The sequence below is a fragment of the Pantherophis guttatus genome, chromosome 7, assembly GCF_059756535.1.
Source record: "Pantherophis guttatus breed Tessera chromosome 7, ASM5975653v1, whole genome shotgun sequence".
Taxonomy (NCBI): domain Eukaryota; kingdom Metazoa; phylum Chordata; class Lepidosauria; order Squamata; family Colubridae; genus Pantherophis; species Pantherophis guttatus.
In genome coordinates this window covers 40,241,071-40,266,119 of record NC_142069.1, presented here as the reverse complement: position 1 = coordinate 40,266,119, position 25,049 = coordinate 40,241,071, and the positions used below count along the sequence as shown (strand labels likewise).

The 25,049-nt window shown below is 34.3% G+C and overlaps 1 protein-coding gene across 1 annotated transcript in view; it reads right to left on the bottom strand.

The window, feature by feature from the left end:
* Nucleotides 1-25,049, bottom strand: part of MGAT4C (MGAT4 family member C) — a 360,127-nt gene that overhangs the window by 191,044 nt on the left and 144,034 nt on the right. The window contains exon 4 of the mRNA XM_087874044.1: nt 6,330-6,410. The gene's annotated coding sequence lies outside the window, so the exon portion shown is untranslated. The remainder of the gene's footprint in view (nt 1-6,329; nt 6,411-25,049) is intronic.

The following is a 25,049-nucleotide window of genomic DNA, read 5'->3' as shown; positions in this document are numbered from 1 at the left end:
TCTGATAAAGTACTATATAGTTAACATTATACTCCTTTTAGGTTATGAGCAATTCTAGAAGGAATGCTGTTTTATGATTTTAACGGGGCATAAATAAATGCTACTGTACAATGGGTGGCCAGCAGCTATAAGGGAAAAGCATATAAGTGGGATAGCACTGTTCAGAAACTCACTTTTTTATTTTCAGGTAAAGAATAAAAACTTCTATTTGAATCTCTGGAAAGTATTGTGGTTGGGTGGGTTAAGATTAAGATATGAGATTGAGAACAATGAACACTTAATGGTTTTCACATCCCATTTAAAGGATTTTATTCCCAAGAAGGAAAAATATCTGGGTCATATCTGCCCTGCAGGACCCTTCGAGAGAAATACTGAGGCAATTCAAATGCAGTATTGCAGGTTAATTCTCCTGACAGCCAGCAGTTCGATTCTCTCTGGCTCAAGGTTGACTCAGTAACAGTAACAGAGTTAGAAGGAACCTTGGAGGTCATCTAGTCCAATCCCCTGCTCACGCAGGAGACCTGTACTAGGGATTCGAACTGCCAAACTACCGACCTTTCTGATCAACAAGCTCAGTGTCTTAGCCACTGAGCCACAGTCTTCCATCCTTTTGAAGTCAGTAAAATGAGAACCCAGATTGTTGGGGGCAATATGCTGACTTTGTAAACCAGTTAGAGAGGGCTGTAACACACTGTGAAGCAGTATATACTTCACAGTGCAGCGTTTAATAGTAAAAAGTCTATGTGCTTTTGCTATTGCTATTGCTAATACCGGTACTCAAATACAATAACTTTTATGCATTTATTTACTTATGAACATGTAGATATCATACATATTCCATAAACTCTGGAGGGAGGGAGGGAGGGATCTTTTTGTCTCATGGGTTGAACAGTTCCCAAATGTGTATTTGTTTCCTTTTTTGTTTTTTTAATACTGTAGGTTATTTATGTATTTTCCCTGATGTTAGGGAAAAAAAGTCCTTGTCCTTGATTGAATATTGAGAAGAGATCACACTCTGTCCTTATTGGTTGCTTGAACTGTTGAAAGCAATTATTGTCATCATAAGTAGTTTGACACCTTGTCTCATTATACATCTGAGACCACCAGATGAATTGAATCAATTACAATGAGATGAATGCACTGTTGAAGAACATGAAGGGCAAGATTGGAGACAGATCATTCTGGAGTTGTGGTCCCTAGGAAGGATCATCAACTTAATGGCAATAATAATTTTTACCATACATTTTCTCACAGCATTCTTATAGAGTTCTCTATTTACAATTTTTCATTCATTTGAGTTATCTTGTCATCCATTGCCTTAAAGTTTTCATATGATTACTGACTCTTCTCCCCCAAAAGATTTTTACTTTTATATTTGTCTCAGTCAGTCCACACATTAAATACACTTTGGTTTATTACAATAAAACTGATAACAAAAAAATAAATAAATAAATAAAATAAAATCAATATTATATTTCAAGTGGACAATTTCATAACCACACATCATTTCCTTATAATTCAAATGACCGACTTTCAGATCCTGTATTTGTTGAAATTATCCATTCACATAGTTTAAAAAATGGAATAAACTCTGATTTGTTTCCTCTAAGTTTATATTTCACAGTAGGGTACAGTGTTTAAAAGTAAAAGGCTTAGCTCCCCCCACCCCCAGTGAATATTCTTCTTCTGATGAATTCAATTTTTTTAAAGAAGGATAAGATGGCTCCCCATCTTGTCCATCTAGAGTAAAGAAGAGGGTGGTAGCTCCTTGTGACCATCTAAAAAAAAATTTAATGCATAGCTAAATCAAAAGTGTCTTTGCAGGTATTTCATGTGGTGGTTGAAAACCTGCTCTTTGGAGACTCTCTTTGGGGACTGTTTGGAGAGTTGTGGAAGAGCCCTTCTGATGGCTTTTTCAAGAAGAACATCTATAAGTCACAATCTCTTTGTCTCTTTCTGAACTTCTGGAAAAATACAGACAGATAAACTTGTCACACTTGCCAATCACATCAGCAGGCACTCCAGCTGAGTTCATGCAAGATCAGTAGTGGTGATTTCAGCCCCCCTGTGTTTTTCCACATTAGGAAATCAACCATATCTAACTTTACAGGCTTCTGGAAAGCTACACAAATAAGCTATAGTCACATTCCTCTGGAATCAATGGTACATAGCTTTTATATTAAAGTGTGCAGGGGCTCCACCACAGAACATTTCTGTTAATGTTCTGAAATACAGCTCTATGCCAATTTCAAAGGACTCCTTTGCTATAATGTGCAATCCTAAAATTCCTCTTTCAAAAAGGTTATAACCATTCATGTATTTCAGTTTAAGGGCAGATGAAACTCTTCAAAAGGAATTACATTCACAAATCCCCTACTTTCATAAAATGAATGGAACAGCTGTCAGAAATTTAAGTAATGGGAATGGTGCTAATGTTGGTGATTGTGTTTGTTATTTGTTTTGCTTCATTCTTTGGATAAAAATCTTTGATTTTTTTTTTTAAATCTGGCAGTCAGATAAATATAGAGAACTCTGAGAAACCTGTTAAATTGCAGGTGTGAACCTTAAGTGAATGCATGACGTGTGTTAATTTGATTCAGTTACTTCCATTTCAATTCAGCTTCCTTTTAAGGAGAAAATGATATTTAAAGCAAGCGCTCTCTCTCTCTCTTAAGAAGTGTTATCTTTCCAATTAAACATTGTGAAATGTACCTATTGCATTTGGAGCCACTATTTATTAGACAACCTCACAAAGTTTTAAAGTCACTAACTAATTTACACATGACAAACTGTGAAGTACTTTTCTTTTAAATGTTGTGAATTCTAATGATTGGACTTCTTTTTCCATTCTTTTTCTCTAGCCCCATCCCTCCCTCCCAAATGGGGAACCTGTGGGCTGAAGAAACATTGCTAATTCATCCTCTCTTCAATCTCTATAGAAATTTAAAATGTCTTTCAATGTTGTTTAATAGAACAAGATTGTACCTTTGCTGTTGGCTTGGCATTATGTCAGTTTAGGATGCCTCATTGACTCAGTGTGGAAGGATGTAATAAAATAAGTTAAAATAAAAATTGTCATACATTAGCTAAATCTAATTAATGTTTAGAATACTTTAGTATGAGAAGAGTAATGACATGCCAAAGAGTGGAGTTTAACTAAATGCAAATGTCCATGATGTAACTGATGAAAAAGAAACTGTACATATGTTGGAGAACTGTGACTGGAGAAAAGTCTGAATATGGATGAAATTAGCCTATGCAGTGTCTGGGCAGTTTGTTTAACATACGCATAGAAATTATCTTTCATGTCTATCAATTGTGTAAGGTTTTAAAGATATACTATGGAGGCATACTTCCAAAGGGAAAGATAACAAGAGGGAATACAGAAACTACAGGAGGATTTTATTTTTTTTGTATGTCTTCCTGTAAAGCTATTTAGCAGAATTCTGCTCTACCGGATACAATTAATAAAAACGAAATGAACAACAGTTTGAAAGTGTCGTGTGGCTTTCTATCAGGCAATAATGCACAGAGTCTATTTTTGGTCTGTAGCAGGTCATTTAGAAATGTTTGGAGAAAAAAAGGTCTACTTAAGTTGAAAAGGCATATTGTGAAATAAGAGGGTTGAATTATAGAATGTTTTGTGTGAATATGCAACCGATGGTTGTTTGCTGAATGCAAGAAAAACAACATATGATGGAAATAAACTTAGAGAATGGTTCAGCAATGAACAAAAGTAAGACAAAGATCTGTGATATCGAATTGGTTATTTAAAGCATTTCTGACTGAATGTGCAACATTTGGATGACAATCCAAATTTACAGCACATGCTAGATAGATTGTATGATGTAAGGAAGACTTAAAATCTGAAAAATAATATTTGGAAGACCAAGATAAGTGCATTTGATAAGAAAAATTGAATGAATAAGTTCAAGCTATGATGAAAATTTCAATGCAGCAGGACTTTAAGGTCCACATCTCTAACTTTAACTGATTATGTCAAGACAAGCTAGAGAAATAGATTTCTTGCATTGGTAAGGTTTGGCTAGAGGGACAGATATACTTACCAAATTTAAGACTGTAAACTCTGAACAATTTTGAGATGTTAATACTGAATGCTCATGCCTTTTTCAACATGTTAATTGTGATATATCAGCAAAACCTTAGCGGATATAGCTAAAGAGAATTGTCACCATTTTATTCATTGTTAATGTTAGATCAGTTTCATACCTTATTTAAATTGCAATTTCATCATTCTAAAATATTCTATTAAACCTGAAGGTAGAAATCTCTACTTCCAATATAATTTTTAGAAGAGTCGGAAATATGTTTATCTTCCAGTAGGAAGAGGTTACACTACATTTTCCCCATTTTGCCTTTATTTTGATATCTAATACTTACTATGCAATTTAAATTCTAATAACTATCACCCAGAATAGCTAGAACTCTGGGCAGCATACAGCCCATTAATCACATTCTAGGAAATTCAAATAGAAACCATATTTCCATTTTGTAAAGTATATAATCTTTCGTTATACACCATTTAAAAAAATGCAAATAAAAGCTGGATATAATTTCTTTTTTTTTAAAAAAAAAAAGCATAATACTTTCTGCTTTGCCACACATCACATAAATGTCATTGTACTCAGTCTAAAAAATTGCTTCATGTTCATCTCTATTATATTAACATTTTATCAGCTTTTCCTGAAAAATTGAGGGCAACATTTAATTAAATTTCCAAGGGATTCAGCTTCCAAAACTTCAAATCAAAACAACAGTTTTGAAACTGAGTATGCTCCCACCCAGCTTCATGACTTGTTTGTCCTAGTCCCTCATGTGAACTGTGGGAAAAGATGAAATGTTTTGCTATATTAACTGAAGGCACGTGCATACGGCGATAGACACACACACACCACTCAAATAAATTAGTGAATGTATTCTGAATTAGACTATTTGACACTTGTTTATCCGAGAGCTATCCAATTTTGCTCCCCCTTTATTTAAAAGCTATAGCCAAATGATAAAAAGCTTCATGATTATCAAGCACCCCTTCTTGTTTGTGCACCAACCAAGAATGCTTCCTATTATTTAAGAAAAGGTGACATCAAGAAAGGCGAATAAAATGCTATCTGCCAGCAGGAAATTCATCAGAACATTAAGAAGCTTTGTGCCTTTGGAAATTTTTTCAAGGTTTTCATGTTTTCCATTTCTACTTCCTGACAGCTCCAATACATTAAGGTAGCAGTCATGGTAAAGTTCAAGAATGTCACAGCAGGGCTTTACACCAAGGTACATTTGAAGGGAAAGAAGAAAAAACCTGTCAAACTTGAGCAAACATACCACAAAGCAAAAAATGAAAGTTGGTGATTTAAACAACCTTATCTCTTTTATTGGAAAGTATTCCAAGCAGGTTGGTTGCTTTCCAATTAGCTGCATGAGAAAACTTATTATCAAATTTTTTGGCAAATTCTTACAGCCCTAACCAGATGCAAAATTGCCAGTATATTTTGATATAGAATTGAATTGTATAGCAGGAGCAGAAAAAAGATTGATAATCACGTAAAGGGAAAATGAGCCTGAATTAAATGAACTCTCATCTGTTTTCGTACCCATTTTAGTTCATCTAAGATTATACTCTCTTTTTAAAGTTAAATTACTGGGGGAATGAATCTAATCTTCATGCCACAAACACATAAAATTACAAGGCTACAATATTGTAATATTAGAACAGAAAATAATTTTAATAATATTGAAATGGGAGTCATTTCTAGGACAACTATCTACCCTATAATTGACTACTGAACAAGGATTCATATAGTGCTGAAGAATGAACTAATGAACCACTAAAAAACACTTGTGATGTTTTTGTTTAAATGAGGCTATAATTATGGGTTGTGTTTGGTGCCATTAATTATGAGATACTAGAGTTCTGCAATTACTCAGGATAGGCCCTGGAGGATTCAAAAGGTAGTAGGCACAAGGTTTTACATTCAGGTATGGAACTGCCTCTAAAGAAATGTATATATTATATAGGAATAAACGCCATCTCCCATCTCACCTCAACAAACCAATACATATAATATGTGAAGGATTCTAAACATGCTCAGAATGGGCAAATTGTCTTTATCAGGAAAGATTGCCTGAGGAAAAAGGCCTAGATACACATTTCCACTTCTCTCTTCAAACATCTATATTTTATTTTGAATCTTCAAAATAATATTTCAAATTAGTATACATTAACACTATTTTTTTGTAGTGTTTAAACTAGAAAACACTAAACTAGAAAACACTAGAAAAAAATAAATACCACAAAACAAAACATGTCTTACCTTTTACTCCTTTCACATTTAGTGCAGATCCATCATGTTAAATATGACTAGCAGAAATGATAACATTTACAATTCCAGGTTCTGTAAATCCAAAACAAAACAGATATGTATCAGAAAAAGACAGAAACAAATATGTATCAGAAGAGAGAAGCCAAGTATTTTCAGCAAGCATATATTGAAACAAATATGAAAAGTAGATCTGAAAATAAGGTTTATTTTTTGTACATTCATCATCTTCAATCTGTTTTACCCCTCTTGTTGTCCATTTGCTATTCTATGTTTCCCCTGAGTCTCATGCAGCCTACTTTCCTTTGACCTATGTCATTACTTTTCATTACAGCATTCCCAGCACTACTGACTCTTTTCCTTGACCCCAATATTCTACTACCCGAGGCATGAAATTAACATGAATGCCAAGAAATATACAAATATTTCTAGCACAATTTTAAACTTAGAGGTTTATGACAGTCTTATACATATATTTGACAGTATACACCTGGGTTTCTCAACCTCAATAACTTCAAGCTGTGTAGACTTCAACTTCCAGAATTCTCCAGCACTGGCTAGGGAATTTTTGGATTTGGTATCCATGCATCTTAAAGTTGTCAGGGTTGAGAAGTATGGATATACACAAAGGGTCTGCAAAGTTTCAAAGGATGGATTAAAGCTCTCTTTCAAAATGCCTCAATAAAGAGGAGAAGCAGTTTTCAGGCAGCTAGTTAACAAGAGATATGGCAGACCCAAACAAAGTTTTCAGTAAATAGAAAAATAATATTTTAATTTCCGTAATGAAGTGGAAATACCGTATGTCCAGACATCTTTGTAAAGGAATTACTGAGCTAATGTTATGAAATACAAGATTCACTGAGGCATTATGGTTTAAGTGTTACACTTGGGTTGGGGAGAACTGGATTAAAATCTATCTCCAGTCATGGAAATATATATTTACTGATTTGGGGGCAAATTTATTATCTCGATCCAATTTATTTTACAAGATTACCATGGGGATAAAACAAAGGAAGGTTTTTTATTCAAACTGATTTGAGTGTTTGGCATATGGATGCAGCTTGTAGATGCCCCAAATGAATAAATATTCCTTTTTCTTATCAACTGATTACCATGCTAGATTTGAAAATATGTATTATAACAATGCCAAGGTAAATGGCTCACTACAAGACAATTGTAGTAAGAAGAGTTCCTTTAATATAGTGGTCCCCAAACTTTGTAGTTTGGTGGCCCAGCTGGGGGGGGGAGAGGGGAACTGGGTTGGGCAAGCAGTGGCCTAGTGCGTCCATGCGCACACACAGCTTCACTCACACAAGAGAGAAGAGAAGTCTTTGGGGTAGGTATCAGGCTTCTTCAGGCTTCTCTGTGCCAAAAGCTTTTGCAAAATGATGAAAGGCCTGAAGCAGCATGATATCGCTCCCCCAAAGCCTTTCATCCATTTGCAAAAGCTTTTGGTGTGGAGAAGAGAAGTCTTTGGGGACAGAGCCTCATGCTTCTTCAGACTCACTGAGGCTGCCCGACATTCCAAATGTATATCAGGTTCCTGTGCAGGCAGCCTCAGTGAGTCAGTGAAGCTAAGCAGGGCATACTTGTCACACTTAGCCTCTGCTGTCACCACTCTGGGAGCAAGCAGTTTGGGAGCAGGTGGCTTGGAGGTGGGTGGGTGGGAGAAGGGATAGGGGAACCAGACGACACAAGCAGCGGGTTTATACACATGCACACATGCATGCATGCATACAGCCACACAAAAGACAAGAGAAACCTTTGGGGAATGCACACCAGCTCACCTCTTACATGGTCCAGTTCTGAATAGGCCACAACCTGCTAGTGGACTGCAGCCCAGGAGTTAGGGACCCCTGCTTTAATAAATGTTAATAGAAGCCTACCAGTCTCTAAGATGTTTGGATGTGGTTATTCCAGCAGGTAGAAGAATTCCACAATTAGTACAAGTAGTAATTGAACCTTTTCCAGATTGATAGGAATTAACAATTTTGTTTACAGAACTCCAAAGAAAACTACTTACTGTCACAGTATCTGGATTCTATTAGTGTCTGGATGATAAGGAAGAGGTTTAATCTTAACTCTAAGCAAGATCTTTGATGGATGGGCTATAACCAGGGATTTTTCCATCCAGTTCTCAATAGGAATGCACATTACTAGCTAGAATTGATACAAATTTGGGGGTCCTTCTGAATTCCAAGCTTTGGATGGAAGACAAGTGACAGTTGTGGCTAAGAGGGATTTTGCAATGATCCATTGTGTATTGAATTGAAACCTTTTCTTGAGCAGCAGACATTTCTCATAATCACTTGTGTGCTAGTCACCTTCCATTTGGACTAATGGAATGCTCTTTACCAGGGGATGCTTTTAAAACTACCCAGAAACTATTGGTGATCTCTAATGCCTCTATGCAACTAATGAGTATAGAGTACATCCATGTGACATCTCTACAACACATTCTGAACTGCTTACCATTAGTTCTATTCAAGTCATAGTATACCATACTATGTATATATAGATAGTATAAGTATATATAGGTAGGTATATAGAATGTGTATGTGTGTTTTATGTATGGGTAGAGATATACTTTTTTTGAGACTAGGCAACAGAATTTCATTTTTAATATGTAACAGTGTGCTCACAATAAAAAATGACAATAAAGGTTGTCTTAATCTTAAATCTTAATCTACTGAATCATTTTGTTAGGAAATCATTTGAACTCAATAAATACAACTTCAAACCATCATCACTTCTAAAGGTAAAGGTTCCCCTTGCACATATGTGCTAGTCGTTCCCGACTGAAGAGTCAGCGCTATCCGAAGACATCAGACATGTGGCTGGCTTGACTAAATACCAAAGGCGCACAGAATGCTGTTACCTTCCCACCCAAAAACTTGCACTTTTTGTGTGCTTTCGAACTGCTAGGTTGGCAGAAGCTGGGACAAGTGTCAGGAGCTCACCCCGTTACACAGCACTAGAGATTTGAACCGCTGAACTGCCGATCTTTTGATCGATAAGCTCAGCGTCTTAGCCACTGAGCCATCACGTCCCTTATCATCACTTCTACCCAATCCCTAAAATACTTCACAAGCTGCTTTTTATTTCTCAAGTTTATCACCTTTCTATGAACATTTCATCAGCCAATCAGGCAATAACTCTCTTAGTTTTCCTCTTCTTCTTAACATATTCTTGCTTCCTTCATATATGTATTTGTGCTGCAATTGAATTCTGATTCTTTCTCTATATATAAACAAGTAATCTCAACATAGTTTTATAAAAAATGGTCATTTTATGTGCAATCTACATTTGTTCCATGCCCATTTATGTTGACCTTTTTTTACTGCACACATTTCTTGCACCACATTCTTTCTGAATTCAATTTATTTCTTCTATTTTCTTGACATATTCAGCTCTCATATGTATATATAAGTGAGTTGCCAAATGACATTCCTATATATAGTACATAAATTTCACTTCTTTCAGTAAGCTTTTATTACAACAGACATTGTCCACTATTTTTATATCAGAATTTGTAGATTAAATAGAGGTTTGATAGGATATTTCTATCCATTCTCTTGCACAGCTTTCTATCAAGCTTCTCAAATTCCTTTTCTTTCTATAATTTTTATTATTATTATCATTATTGTTGTTGTTGTTGTACTAATCTACGGCATACAGTAATTCATTATATTTTCCTAATTAGGTAATTATTAATTATTTTGGCCTCCAGAAGCTGTGGATGCTCCAACACTGGAAATTTTTAAGAACAGATTGGACCACTATTTGTCTGAAATGGTATAAGGTTTCCTGCCTGAGCAGGGGGTTGGGCTAGAAGCCTCCAAGGTCCCTTCTAACTTTGTTATTCTGTTATATTCACTTTCAGATTCATATTCCTCATTTGCATCATACAACCTAATGTATCAATGATTTGATACAAATAATTCAATATTGCAGCCAACCGTACAGCAATACCTGTATACAAAAATATATACACACTTTTCAAAAGTTACCAAAAATATTTCTTATACATTTATCAATAAATACATTAAACAGGAGGGGACATTAGCCTATATTTCCTAAGGACTAGCTAAAGAAAAGCATCTATTTTGCCAAATATTTTTCCAACCAAAGTTAATGAATTAATTACTCTCAAATTATTTATTTTCATTCATTCTTTCCCTTTGGGTCAGCACCCAAAGGGATTAATAACATCCCTCCACCAATCGATAAGTACTGATGCAGTCTTCACAAAAGACAAATAAATTGCACAAACATACTAGATGCAAAGTGTATTCATATTCTTCAAGGTCACTTATAACACTTGCAGCCTTAATATTCTTCAATATTTCCTCAGTACATGTGGCTTCCTTTTCTTCATTGTTTTTCTTGAACATTCATATTTATTTCAATTCCATTCTTCATATGTGGGATTTAAATTAATATCTAACTTTTCTCTGGCAGTAAACAACAATTGCCCAGTTTTAATGTCAAGATCCTCATGATGAAAAACCTATTATTAGAGGCTCTATTATAGAGCCGAGGTGGCACAGTGGTTAGAGTGCAGCACTGAAGGCTATTTCAGCTGACTGTTAGCTGCAGTTCGGCAGTTCAAATCTCACCGGCTCAAGGTTGACTCAGCCTTCCATCCTTCCGAAGTCGGTAAAATGAGGAGTCAGATTGTTGGGGGCAATATTCTGACTCTGTAAACCTCTTAGAGAGGGCTGTAAAAGTACTGTGAAGCTGTATATAAGTCCAAGTGCTATTGCTATTATGGAGGTGAAAGGGAGGACCACAAAGAGCAGGAAATTGTTTTATTGGCTTCTTTGCAATATGGAATTAAAATTCTTATCTAAGTGGGTCTTCGGGGTCTTAAGCCAAGTTTGACCCTAGCACCCAGTCAAGCCATGGGAAATGAAAATTTCTTCCAAAGTCCTGTCATCAATGTTGTAATTTTAAATCTCAAACAATTCTCTAAAAAGTTCTTACCAGCATTTCCTCACATCTTTTTCACACCAAATTGTTTTACCACTTTAAATTTTAATTCCATTTGCCCTGCTAACAGATCCATTTTTATCTCTGCTGATCACTTCCAAAAGTTTAGGACTTCTTTGGAGGGGAGAATATTCATGTCTAAATCCTTGAATATTTATCTTTCTAAATAACAGAGTTAATTTATATACATTATATACTTTCTTTCTCACATCCCTGGGTTTTTTTTCCAATGACTATTCTTCTACGTGTTTTTTCCCCTCATCCATAGCCATTTTCACTTCATCTGTCTATCTTCTTTTAACACCTTTGTTAGCATAATTTCACATACTTCTATGGGACTCTTTAATGTAATAATTTTTACTCTGTTCCAAAAGCTTTCACAGCATCTTTTCTTAAATCCATTTCCCATGATTCTGTTCCGAGATTAATCTGCTCAGCTTCTACAGGACTCATACTTTTCAATTGTGCAGTTATTCATTTTTATTCTTCTTTCTTTCAGCATTCTCAAACATTATGCATATTCTTCAATGATAAAGATTGTATAATATATTCAGAAGTCGTAGGATTGCCATTTATAATTATATCTCTACTTCTTAAAACTTCTACCTTACAATTCCTTGTACTGATATAAATTTTTCCCAATGCTTGAAATATGAGCAATAAAGAAATAAAGTAAGTTGTTTCTATATTCTCCAAACATATAATGACTGTTTTAAATATATAAATATAGATTTAAATATAGTTAAATTATATTTAAATATATATTTAAAACTCAGCAATTAACTTATTAATTTCAGGAAGAAATGACATAGCTCTAACTAAAGAACTATCTAAAGCAAATTCCTAAATTCTTAGTTGGAAAATATTACTGTATTTAGTATGCCAGACTTCCATCAGGATATTGGTAATATTATATAGATATATATATATTTTTACATTGAAGAGATAATTTTTGAGTTGGAGCACCAACAACTTCTGGAGGCAAGTCGTTCCATTGATTAAGTGTTCCAATTGTCAGGAAATTTCTCCTTAGTTCTAGGTTGGTTCTCCCCTTGATTAGTTTTCATCCATTGCTTCTTGTACTGTCTTCAAGTGCTTTGGAGAATAGATTGATCCCCTCTTCTTTGTGGCAGTTCCTTAGATATTGAAACACTGCTATCATATCACTCCTAGTCCCTCTTTTCATTAAACTGGACATACTGAATTCTTTCAACCGTTCTTCATATGTTTAATCCTCCAGTTTTCTTTGTAATCTTTATTTTGATTGAACTGCTTTCGACTTGAAATTCTGATGTGGATTTTTGTACATTCTTAATTTAATGTTAATATTATCAATTATATTTTATTATATTACATTGAGAAAATGTGAATTTATTTTCATTTTGTTGTCCTTTAATTCTCCCTTATTCTTTTGCATTGAACAGAAGGATTTTTTTTTAAAAAAAAATTAAATGGCTGTATCTTATGTTCTAGAAAAAATATTACAGTTTGTGAACAAAAAGTTGCCTGCTTCTGATGCCCTTTTGTTTTATGTTTGTAGAGATAGTATCAGAGTTATATTTGTGTGATTCTTATTGAACATCACTAAGGTCTATATCAAAGTTTAGGCCAAGGAGAATTTTCTGGTCAGTCTTAAATGCAACCCAGGTGAATAAACCTTTCTGAAAAAAAATGAAAGCTCAGTTATTTGCAAGTTATATTATTGCTGGGGAAAAAAATGTAAAGCCCATTCCATTTACCATTTTATGAAGTGAGTCTGTTCAATAGGATTATTCCATGAAGGTGTAATTAGAATGAACCATTGGGGAAATCCTATGCATGCTTTCTTGTAGTAAGTTTCATTAAATACTTTGTGATTTATTTCTATAAAGCACAACCAATTTTACCAAGATGAATTCTTGATTCTTGGGAAACTCCAGAAGATTGATCCAAACAACTAAAAACCTATGAAGCCCATTTAATTGGAGAGGTTTGTGAAGTTTTTACAAAACTCTTAGAAATTGAAGTTAATGGAATTTAAAAGTGCTTAACTTTGGCTGAGAAATGCTTTGTTTCATTAAGAAATCCATATGATTTATTTCAGAAAGCTATGCTTTGCTAACACTACTAGCATATATTGTACATTGGTGCCCTTACACAGTTTATTATTTCAAAGATATGTAAATTTGTGGATTGAATCACTTTTTCTTCATGCTCTCTGTCATGATGCATTAGAATAACTAAGATTTCATAGAGTACCATGCTGTAAATTATGTACAAACAGAAAAATATGAATTCTAAGTGGTTGCCATAATCAGATTTCTTTCTCTTTCTGTATTGCTCTACAAAATGTATTAAATTGTTATGTATGACTACTATTAAAACTGTTTCAGCATCATGGATGATATCATTGCTATTCAGCATTATGATAATAACAAAAATATATTCTTAAACTTCAACAAATCTCAGTGGGATAGATTTAAATATTTGCACCTAATTCTGTGAGTTGGAGAAAATTCTGTGAATCTTTTTAAAAACAATTGGTGAGACTACAGAGATTCTGAATATGTATATCTATCTAACCCCTACACTCTTTTACCTTGCCCTCTTTATCTGTCTGACTCCAGAAATCAACAAGAACAATTAAGTGTTAGTTTATATCTAAATCATTGTCACATTTTTTCACATGGAAAAAGATCAAAACTTGCCCTACTTAGCATACTAATGAAGATAGAAGTCAGGATGACAGAAACAGAAAACAAGTTATGCAATTTAGGTAAATTTATTTGAACAAAACAAAATATAGAAAAAACCCTCTATGGTTATTCAATGTTTCTGTATACTCTAATAGTTACTGTTGCAAAATATATAGAGAGTTGAAAAAAAATAGTCTGGATGGATATATATTTAAGTAATAGGTCAATAGTTTCCTCCTTAATTCACGTGGGATTTTACATCAAATTTGCCACAAATATTGAAAATCTACCTTCTAATTTATTATACTCCTTAACTGTAAGCACTATTAGAATTTATTTCAGTTGTGGAAGTCGTCTGACCTATCCACTGTTAACATCAAGTTCGCAGATGACACCACCATAATGGGTCTTATTACAGGTGAAGATGAAATAGCATACAGGGGGCAGGTTCAAAAAATATCCACATAGTGCTTAAAAAACAACCAGCACCTGAACATCAGCAAGACCAAGGAGATGGTGTTGGACTTCTGGAGGAAGAGAGAGGAATCTGCCACACTTTACATCGAGGGGGGCTGTGTAGAGAGAGTTTCCTCCTTTAAATTCCTGGGAGTCCATCTCAGTGAAGACCTCACCTGGAAAAACAACATGATCCAGGTGGCCAGGAAGGCCCAACAGAGACTCCATTTCCTTAGGGTCTTGCATAAAAACAGGGTGGAACAAAAACTGATGACCTCCTTTTACCGGTCCACAATAGAAAGTGTCCTCACTTATTGCATCATGATATGGCATGCCGGTTTGACAGCCATGGATAGAAAAACATTATGGAGAGTGGTGAGTACAGCACAAAACATCATGGGCTGTCCCCTGATACCACTAGATGAGATCTGCTTTAGAAGAATGAGGAAAATCCTCAGGGAGACTCATACCCTGATCAGCACTTCTTCTTCTTCTTCATTATTATTATTATTATTATTATTATTATTATTATTATTATTATTACATAAACATAAAATCTTTTCCAAAACGAAGCATTGATCCTGTCACAGATTAATACAAATCACTAACAAATCTTAATTTTCAATTAACACAACTTAATATGTTACTCAGTTATTTCCCTCAATTCTATCTATTTAACTATGCCATTGTCCCAAAAACCCGTTACTTAAATCTTAAAACCTAACCAAATATCATTCCATTTTTCTCTTTCTTTTTGCTTAGATGGATATATTTTAAAAAATATAAATCATTACAGTTATTATAAGCATTCAAAAAATATTTAATTCCAACATAATCATTTTATTTTTACTATTAAACTCAACTTTATCATCTTTGTTTCTGTTATTAAACCCAATTTATTCATTTCATTTTTACTGTTAATCTCAACATACTCCTCCTTATTTTGGCTGTCTAACCTCATTTTATTTTCACTGTTAAGCCCAGCAACGTTATCATTATCTTTGTTGTTAAACCCAGCATAATCATTTCATTTTTACTATTACTCCCCACAAAATCCTCATTATTTTGCTGTCCTACCCATCATAATCATTTTTGTTTTTTGGCTGTTACACAGCATAGTCATTTTTGTTTTTGACTGTTAAGCATAGCATAATTGTTTTTATTTTTTGGCTGTTACACAGCATAGTCATTTTTGTTTTTTGGCTGTTAAACACAGCATAACCATTTTTGTTTTTTGGCTGTTAAATACAGCATAATCATAGTTAGTTTAACTATTAATCCCTACATAACCCTTTCTTTGTTGTTTCTATCCATCTATCCATTGCTTATTTCCAGTTAATCATATTTATCCTTATCCTTTTTCATGACAATTTAACATTGAGACATGGTTCTTACTTAAAACATACCTTTGTATATATTTATAAATCTCTTTTAACATGCTTAATTTCTCTTATATTTCTATAAAAACCTCCTTTTTATTATTACTATCCATCTACACATTATTTTATTTTTAATCACATTGTTTTAATCTTCTTTTTTCTTTTTCCAGCTGTGTATACTTTATTTCTTCATTTCCTCCCCTGCTGGTATATATTTCCTTCCATTTTCAAAATCTTTGAATTTTTCCTCCATATGTTATATTAAATCTTTTTCTTATTTTTATTCCATAAAAATGAATTCCATTTTATGATGCATAAAATGCATCAAGTTCCCTTCTCTTGAGCCTGCGCTAGATCCTTCTTTTATTCCTGCACCAGTTTTTTAAATTATTTTTATTTCAGTTATAGGAGTTGCATTATAATTTCTTTTTCTTTTCACCAAAGTCAAGCTGCCTGCAGACAAGAAGAAAAACCCTCCTCCGCAAAATCCCTGGGCTGTTATCTGTAAAGCTCAAAATTTTCCATAACAAAGACGAGTTACAATGTTCCTTTTTAAACCAGAAGGTGTCCCTCTACAATCCACATTTTCCATTAGTCATGCAAGTATCCATTTTGCTGTAATTATGTAACAGTCCAATTTATTTCCTCTTCTTCTTTTAATTTTAAAAATATCAAGTCTTTTTTTTTAAAAAAAAAATCCAATTCAAATTTTAAAGTATCCAGTCTTTTCACCATGTCTTAGTATTTGATTCCATTAGTTCTATTCAAGAGTTAGTTGTTTATTGGGGCTTTGTCTCTTTAAATTTGCATTTTAAACTTTCCATAGCCCGTTTGTTGTTCAGCCGCTGTTTTATGGCTAGGGGTCTTCTAGTTAGTAATATTGCTCTAGGCATTGTTACAAGCCTGGGTTGGTTGTTACTCACCCGGCTTCAAAGAGATCCATTTCAATCCACTTTCCTCCAGCACATCTCTTAGCCCGGTTGTCCCAGCTTCATGACAGTCGCCATGGCTGCCTCCCCCTGCCGCTGACTCACAGAGGATTCCCTCTGACCTCCGAGGAACTTGCCTGTTCCTCTTGGTCTTCTGAGGTGTCCCTCCTTTTTCCCTGTCCCTGCAGGACGGTTCCGATCCGAAGACCAATCGGCAGCGGTTCGGCAGCCGGGGTTTTCGCAGCATTCATCAGAGCCCACTATTTCCCTGACTGTCTCTCTGCGACACCAAACTGGAAGTCCACCTGGTCAGTACTTCTTTACCCTCCTTCCATCGGGAAGGAGATACAGAAGCATAGCCAGCCACACAAACAGGCTGAAGAACAGTTTTTATCCATGGGCTGTCAGACTCCTGAATGCAAAATAACATCATAACTACATAGTTCGATGGACTTGCAGGGCTGGCGCAACGTGTAACATGTTCATACTGGTGAATAGGATTGGGAGTTGTTAATATGATTTATTGGGTTAGGGATTTTCTGTCTTCACTGTGAGTTGTATTGTGTTGTGGGGGTGCACTGAGGAAGCTCAACCAATCTCATTGTACGTATGTTGTGCACTGACAATAAAGATTTGAAGCTGAAACTTGTTGTTTCCAACACCAACTTAATCACTGTTTTCTTGGACATTTTCCCTTTGGATAAAGTATTTTTAGATTTCCTATTGTGTTAATTTGCATTCAAGAATAGGTCCAAAATACCTTAGCTAATACATTCTGTCCAGAGCACTATCACCTGCAGATGATTGACGTTTGCACTAAACACTGTATCATATCTGTGCCTCTAGCAGGATGTGTGACAAAAGTACTTCTAGCTTATACACAACCTTTAATTCTATAAATCCAAGCAGAAAGGGAATATTCACAATGATTCCCATCATATTTCAAGATCATACATGCATCTATTGGATTGGATTGAATATCATAAAACAAGCTATTCTCAGGATGTCATGTACATATAATTTCCAAATGAACATACTAGAGTAGATTTAAACTGAAGCATCAATATTAACTTGCTTCATTCGTCATAAATGGAACATTGTTATACTTAGGGGATCAAATGCTCTCTACCATCTCAACCTTTATAAGGGACTGAAATATTTGATCATCTTATGTCTACTCAAGAAAGTCCTACTATAATAAATAATGCCTTGTGTGTAATACTGTACTAATAAGAAAAATATCAAATATACCCTAGCCTTTCCCCATCCAGTACTCTTTCAATATGCCGGTTTGAAGTCCGAGCTGCATTTTCAATTTAATTTTAATTTTAATTTTTGTTTATGTGATGCTATGATATTTGTAAGGCAAAAACCTATATTTCATGAAATTTAAATGCATAATATATTAATTTGGGAAACAAATTAAGTGACTGTATATTGCCCAGTCATTCTCTATTGAAAGTAACTCCTTTTATAATAATGTTATTATTAACATATTAATTACACACATGTGGCTTAGTTTAAGAATCATGCAAATGCAATTTACATTCATAGCCTTTTTTCAATTATTGGGTAAGAAAATTAATTTTAGTTTATCACTACTAAGAAAATGGCTTATATCTACATATAAGATTTGATGAAGGCCTTGATTATTTGGAAATGAGGTGTCAGCAATTTTAAAATCTAAGATGACCAAAGTCCATGAAGAATATATTTCATTTTAACATATTATGTCATTTCCACTATTTTTTCCTCTTAAATATATACTAGAAAAAGCAATAAAAGGCAAATATTTCTCAGAAAGAAGCAAATCATTATATTGTTCTCCAGTGCATTATACAGGTAGTCCTTGTCTTACAACAGTTTATTTAGGGCAAGTTCAAGTTAAAACCTCTGTTATCAATAGTCTGTGTCTGTGTGTGTAAAAACACTATTTTCACAACTCTTCATGACTCTTCAGGAAAAGATATATTTCAAACTTTTACAGAATGTGTGTGTGTGTGTGTGTGTGTATGTGTGTGTGAATGTATATGTATAAAACGTCTATAGAATTATATATATATAATAATATATATTGGCAACGTTTCGACGAAGTCTCATTCGTCATCTTCAGGCTGGTGTCTTCGGCTTCATGCTTCTAGGAGCAATGTGTGTTCTAGGAGCTCCTAGAAGCACGAAGCCGAAGACACCAGCCTGAAGATGACGAATGAGACTTCGTCGAAACGTTGCCAAGAAACCTCCAATTTTACGTGGGAGAAAACCTGAATAACCAAAGACCTACATACAAACACCGAAAACCTCAGAAAACATGCACACACACACACACACACACACACACACACACACACACATAATTCAGTGATCTGCAATGAAACAAATGTAAATTATGTAAATTATCAAACCCCTAAATATCTTAATTGGTCAGAACTATACATCAATGAGTTTTAAAAATGCAGTTGAACTTCCAACATCAGAAAAAGAAAATTACTGCTTAGTTTTAGCTAATGTAAATGGAAAAAAATATTAAACTTCTTTCACTTCAATGCTTAATTCACAATTCATTCATTCAATTGTATAGACAGATACAAGATATCCTTCTAGCAAACTTCTACCAGATTGCCTTTATAGCATTGACAGAGAAAACAACAGAAGAGGCAGATTTGAAAATTAAAAAAATTACATCAGCATAACCTTTTTGTTTCCTGATCCTAACATCTAGAGAGTCAATCAAATGAGCTTCTCCTTCTTTCTTAATAAGTTGTCAACACTGAGTACATGATAAACACTTAGAAATGCCAACCTCATATCCCCATAAGACACAATGTTATAATGTCATACTGTAATTAGAATTGCTACTGAGTTTGGACAGGAGTGAACTTTTTTCTCCCAATGGATCTATAATATGTGTCAAGAAGCTCCCTGCTTCAAAAGTTTACTATCATTGAAATAGTGTAGCTGAAAGGACACGAAAAGTTAGACTGCTTATGCTGAGTGTCTTCTTCTGTATGGAAGGAGATTAAGAAAATCTCCATTAGGCTAGCAAGAAGCCAAGTCCCTAAATTTTTTAATACATTCATTTCATAGATGGAAATGATTTTGAAGATTAAAAGGATTAATAATAACAATTACAGTTTAATAGATTCAGATTAGGTGTCATCATTTATTAGAGTGCCTGTAACATATTGTCTCACTTTAAAAATCATGCTTCTAAACCTAAAACAAGTACCAGCTTCTTAGTATTCTGTCATTTTAGCATGTTGTCTATGTCCTAAATTTTACATCATTACTGCCTGTCTCCCATAGCAGCTTCTTGGCCAGTTTGATTTGGCAGATCTGGCGTGCTCCAGATCTTAGTGATTAAACAATCCCATCTTTTGAGACCCCAGAAACACAGTTTGTCTATAGCAGCACCTGCCCTCTAAAATGAGATTCCCCATGAAATTCAAATGCCCGGCCCTTGGGGTTTTTAAGGACCCTTATAATGAAGACAGCTTCCCTTCCCTTCCCTTCCCTTCCTTCCCTACCCTTCCCTTCCCTTCCCTTCTTTTCTCTTGCAGGTTTGTTTTCTTTGCCATCTTTGTTTTCTCTTTCTTGTATTGTTAAAATGTTTTTAACATTTTTAAACTGCCCACAATCACTGAGAATTGGGTGGCATCATCATCATCATCCAATATCTATGAATTTTTCTAATTCTCTTGCACATTATTTTACCATTATCTTTTAGTATGGAACTTAATTCAGTTATTTTCTAACACCCAATATTGATAGTTACTATATATGTACATATTTATTCTGTGTATTACATTTATTTTTCCAAGTGAAATCTGGATGTTTTACAGATGTTACTATATGTTCCTAGATATGTTCTAGCATATCTAGAAAACATAACCAATGATGAGGGATGCTGAGAGTGGTATTTCTGTAGTACCATAGATTACCTGTTCATGTTTAAGGCTAAGATTTCTATAATTTAAATGGGTTTCTATTTGAATGGGTTTCTATTTTATATATCGGGTTCCTAACTGCTGTAAAACTAGTAACTGTGTTAAACTCATATCCAAGGAATATTAAAACCCAAAGTACTCAATAATCAAAATATTTTACCTGAAACATATTTAAACTAGTATATATATAATGTAAGGCTCATAAAAATTCACTTCCAAATTCACTTCAATAAAGAGATACATTTTTATAGACTTACTTTTACACATTTTTTGCATTTAATACAATGTTATTCTGATATCTCAAGGGCATCCTTAGGCAGGATATAGTCACAAGTGTTCCTGCATTCACCAAAATGTTAAAATTAAAGCTCTATAGAAACAAACTCTCAAAATGATGAAAAGCATTTTCAAGACATCAAATAAACTGACCAAACAAAAAGCACTATAAACCAAATAATCTACCAGTGACTAAAAAGCCGTTAAATGATCCAACTCTATTAATCTTTATTTATCTTAAGCAGATAAGATCTAGTTTTAAACTTTGCACTTTATAATGTACTACAGTAAGGAAGTAAAGGTTTTAAAAATGGACACTGGGCACCTCTCTTGCAATAATCACAAGTTATGTACGTAGAAAAAGGCTGCAACTAAGGCTTAGATCTGCCTGTGATGTGTTGTACTTCCTCCTGGCTAGGAGCATGATGTCTTCCTCCTGCATGAAGTCTGGGGTAGATTTTTTTTTTTTTCCTTTAATGCTTAGATTTCTATATGTTAAGGATTCCTTATCTCAAAAAGTTGAAAATATTTAAATGATTAGAATTATGTGTATAGAATTTCTCATTATAAATGTTCCTGCTAGTATACAGATTGAGGTATCAAAAGAACTATGATGACTAGGGATAGAGCTAAAGATACAAACATGTAATCTCATTTAACATCCAAAAAATAATGCATTGATGCAAAGTAATATCTTTTGAATCAGTGTACCTCAATAGTACATTTTTTATTATGCATATGGCTTTTCGGGGGAGAATTACTAGACTTATGTATCACTTTGAAGGTATTATTCTGTTGAAAAGTGATTGGATCTGATTGGATTGATTAACTCCTTAAATAAGTGTTTGAGCTTTGAGTAGCTTTACAGATATTTAAGGCAATCCTGAAATTAAATTAATATTTTGGGTGAGTTGTCTACTTTTGCAGAATCTCAAACTTTCTTCCAGTGGTGAAATCTAATTTTTTTTACTACCAGTTCTGTGGGTGTGGCTTGGTGGGCGTGGTTTGGTGGGCATGGCAGGGGAAGGATACTGCAAAATCCCCATTCCTTCTCCATTCCTGGAGAAAGGATATTGCAAAATCCCCATTCCCACCCCACTCTGGGGCCAGCCAGAGGTGGTATTTGCTGGTTCTTCAAACTACTCAAATATTCCGCTACCAGTTCTCTGAACTGCTCAAAATTTCTGCTACCAGTTCTCCAGAACCTGTCAGAACCTGCTGGATTTCACCCCTGCTTTCTTCCCCATATGGTCACAGATGTTTGTAATTTAGAATTTTTTTAGGTAAGTTTGCTTGGAAAGAGTGGGAGAAATAAGATATTTATACTACTGATCTCTTCTGATATGTTGCTTTAATATATCAAACTTTACTTGAACCTTGCCATTATTGAATTGAAAATTCAAATACAACTTTCACTGATTTTTGCACATCTGTTACTAGTCCTTCTAGCCCTTCTATTACTAATTCAGCAATTTTGGTATTTTCATCAACCAGGATTGCATTCTATCTGACCATGAGCCTAGTCAATATCTTTCAGCTTCATCTGGCTCAGAAGATTGCTGTTTTGAGGATAAAATTGCAGTTATTTCTCCATATGTTCTATCTTGGACTCAAAGAATAAAGATGGAATTAAATATAATAAACAACCAAGCAAATACTGATAAACCTTGGGAATTGAGGACTATATGGCCTATCTAGACTACATTGATTCATATTGTGAAATCTAAAGTACACTTTAAAGTATCATTTTGATTGAGGTTGCTAAAATTTGAATATCCATGGATTCTATGATAACTGTTATCTGTCTTTCTGTTCCTTCTGTTCTATAGATTTTGAGACTGAGTTAAAACTTATGATAGATTTAGTCAGAGAGGAATGAAACAGTAAAGAAAGCAACATCCATCATCTTCAGGGAGTAGAATGAATGAATGAAAGAAAGAAAGAAAGAAAGAAAGAAAGAAAGAAAGAAAGAAAGAAATAATGGTAGCCACCAGATTAGATGTCAGTGAGCTGAACTACAGTAAATCCCTCTTGGAAGATAAGAATATGAAGACTATACATGCAGTAGAAATTTTATGAAGTTATATTTGCCTAGATGACTAGATGTAAAGGGTTAGAAAATATAATTAAATCTCCATTCAATAAGTTTACCATAGAAAATGGGAGCAAAGATTATTTTTTAAGGACACAATTTCTCAGATTCTTACTATTTCACAGACATTCTAAATGGATAAAAGAAGATCTTGAATTAAAAAGCCACAACATATTAAGCCATACAGAGTTACCTGTGGTAAGTTTGGATACCAATAAATAGTTAAATAAACAACTATTAAGCATATGTTAGATAAATATTGTATAAATCGTTAAAGTTTAAACCTTGAATTTAGGAAAAACTTTTTTCTAATTAGTATTAAATTTGTGTTATTAAAGTGCAGTATTGTTAAATGGTTGTTGCTGACTAAAGAAAATACTATTTTTGTACTATGGCATATCCTTACTGAGAAATTGCTAGGCAAGTTTATAGAGATAAGATAAGTCAGTGTCCAAAATTAAGGATATATTTTTGTTGAATATTTTTATTTAAGGCTATGTCATGATGTTATATAGATTTTAAGACTTTAGCTTTTGATATCTATTTGTAAATTTTTTTTTACTAAGATTAAAATGTATATATAGTATATTTGTGGGACAATCTGGCATTTTGTGCCCTTTATATTTGGATTTGGATCATTGGATTGTCTCCCTATTTGTAGAAATACTGTATGCCTTGGGAATTATATTTTAGAAACAACTAAAAGGCCACAGGTTCATCAGAACGACAGAGTAGAGAAGAAGAAGCCTTATAGATGAAGTAGAGACTGAAGAAATCAATAATCATTTTTATGAAGAAGATTAAAAATTCATGCAGGGTAAATCAACCTCACACTACAGTAAAGGGTTCCATTGTTTCCTGTTTAATAATACCTTCCTGAAATTTCGATCAAGGAATACCCATGATATGTATTTGATTTAAGTGGCTAAAGTTTAGCATGCTTTAGAAGAAAACTTAATTCACTTTTTAATGTGAGTACAGACAGGTTAATAAATATACAGCATGAGCAAAAGGTGAGGTGGTGGGGTCTTGCCAGTGTTAATGATGCCACTAGCATAAGGTTGACAAGTAAGGGGGTCTCTCTTTTTTTAGAGCAGTGTAATCAAGCATCAAATATATGGTAAGCAGGTACCCAATGGTCACCAGAGACTTGACAGCTTGAATTACTTAGTTCTAATGAAGATAAATAGTGTTCCAGACATGGACATTTATTGCACCCTGAAGAAAAATTGACAATGAGCTTGTTGCTAGGCAACTCCTGTTCAGCATATATAAGACATACACCTTCTGTGATTTGATTGTTATCAATACTTAAAAGTAAGAAGGGAAAATATATTTTCTTTTTGTTTATCCTGCAAAAATGTGGTAATACTAACTTAATGGAAAGCTACATTTTTATTTCCACAGCTCCCCTCTCCCCCATGTACCACACCCTTGTTAAAGAGACTTTGCAGCAGGCAGGGATGACTTGGTGGGAGGGGGGTATTCTAGCATGTATCACTGAAACATGATTGGGGAGAATGGAGTGGCTAGTTTTATTTATTTATTTATTTATTTTATTTTATTTTATTGAATTTCTATACCGCCCTATTCCCGAAGGACTCAGGGCGGTGAACAGCCACGAAATAAAACACATACATATAAAAATTTAAAATAGAATAAAATGAATTAAATAAATTTGGCTGAATTAATACCCATAATTTAAAATACCCATATTTTAAAACACATTAAAATTTAAAATTGCACTTAAAAGGGAGAAGATTTAGGCGAGGCCAGCTTGATGAAATAAAAGAGTCTTCAGCTCGCGGCGGAAGGTGCGCAGATCCGGAATCCTCCGTATCTCTGGGGGGAGCTCGTTCCAGATCGTCGGTGCCCCCACAGAGAAGGCTCTCCCCCTAGGGGCCGACAACCGACATTGTTTGGCCGACGGCACCTGGAGGAGCCCCTCTCTCTGGGAGCGTACTGGTCGGT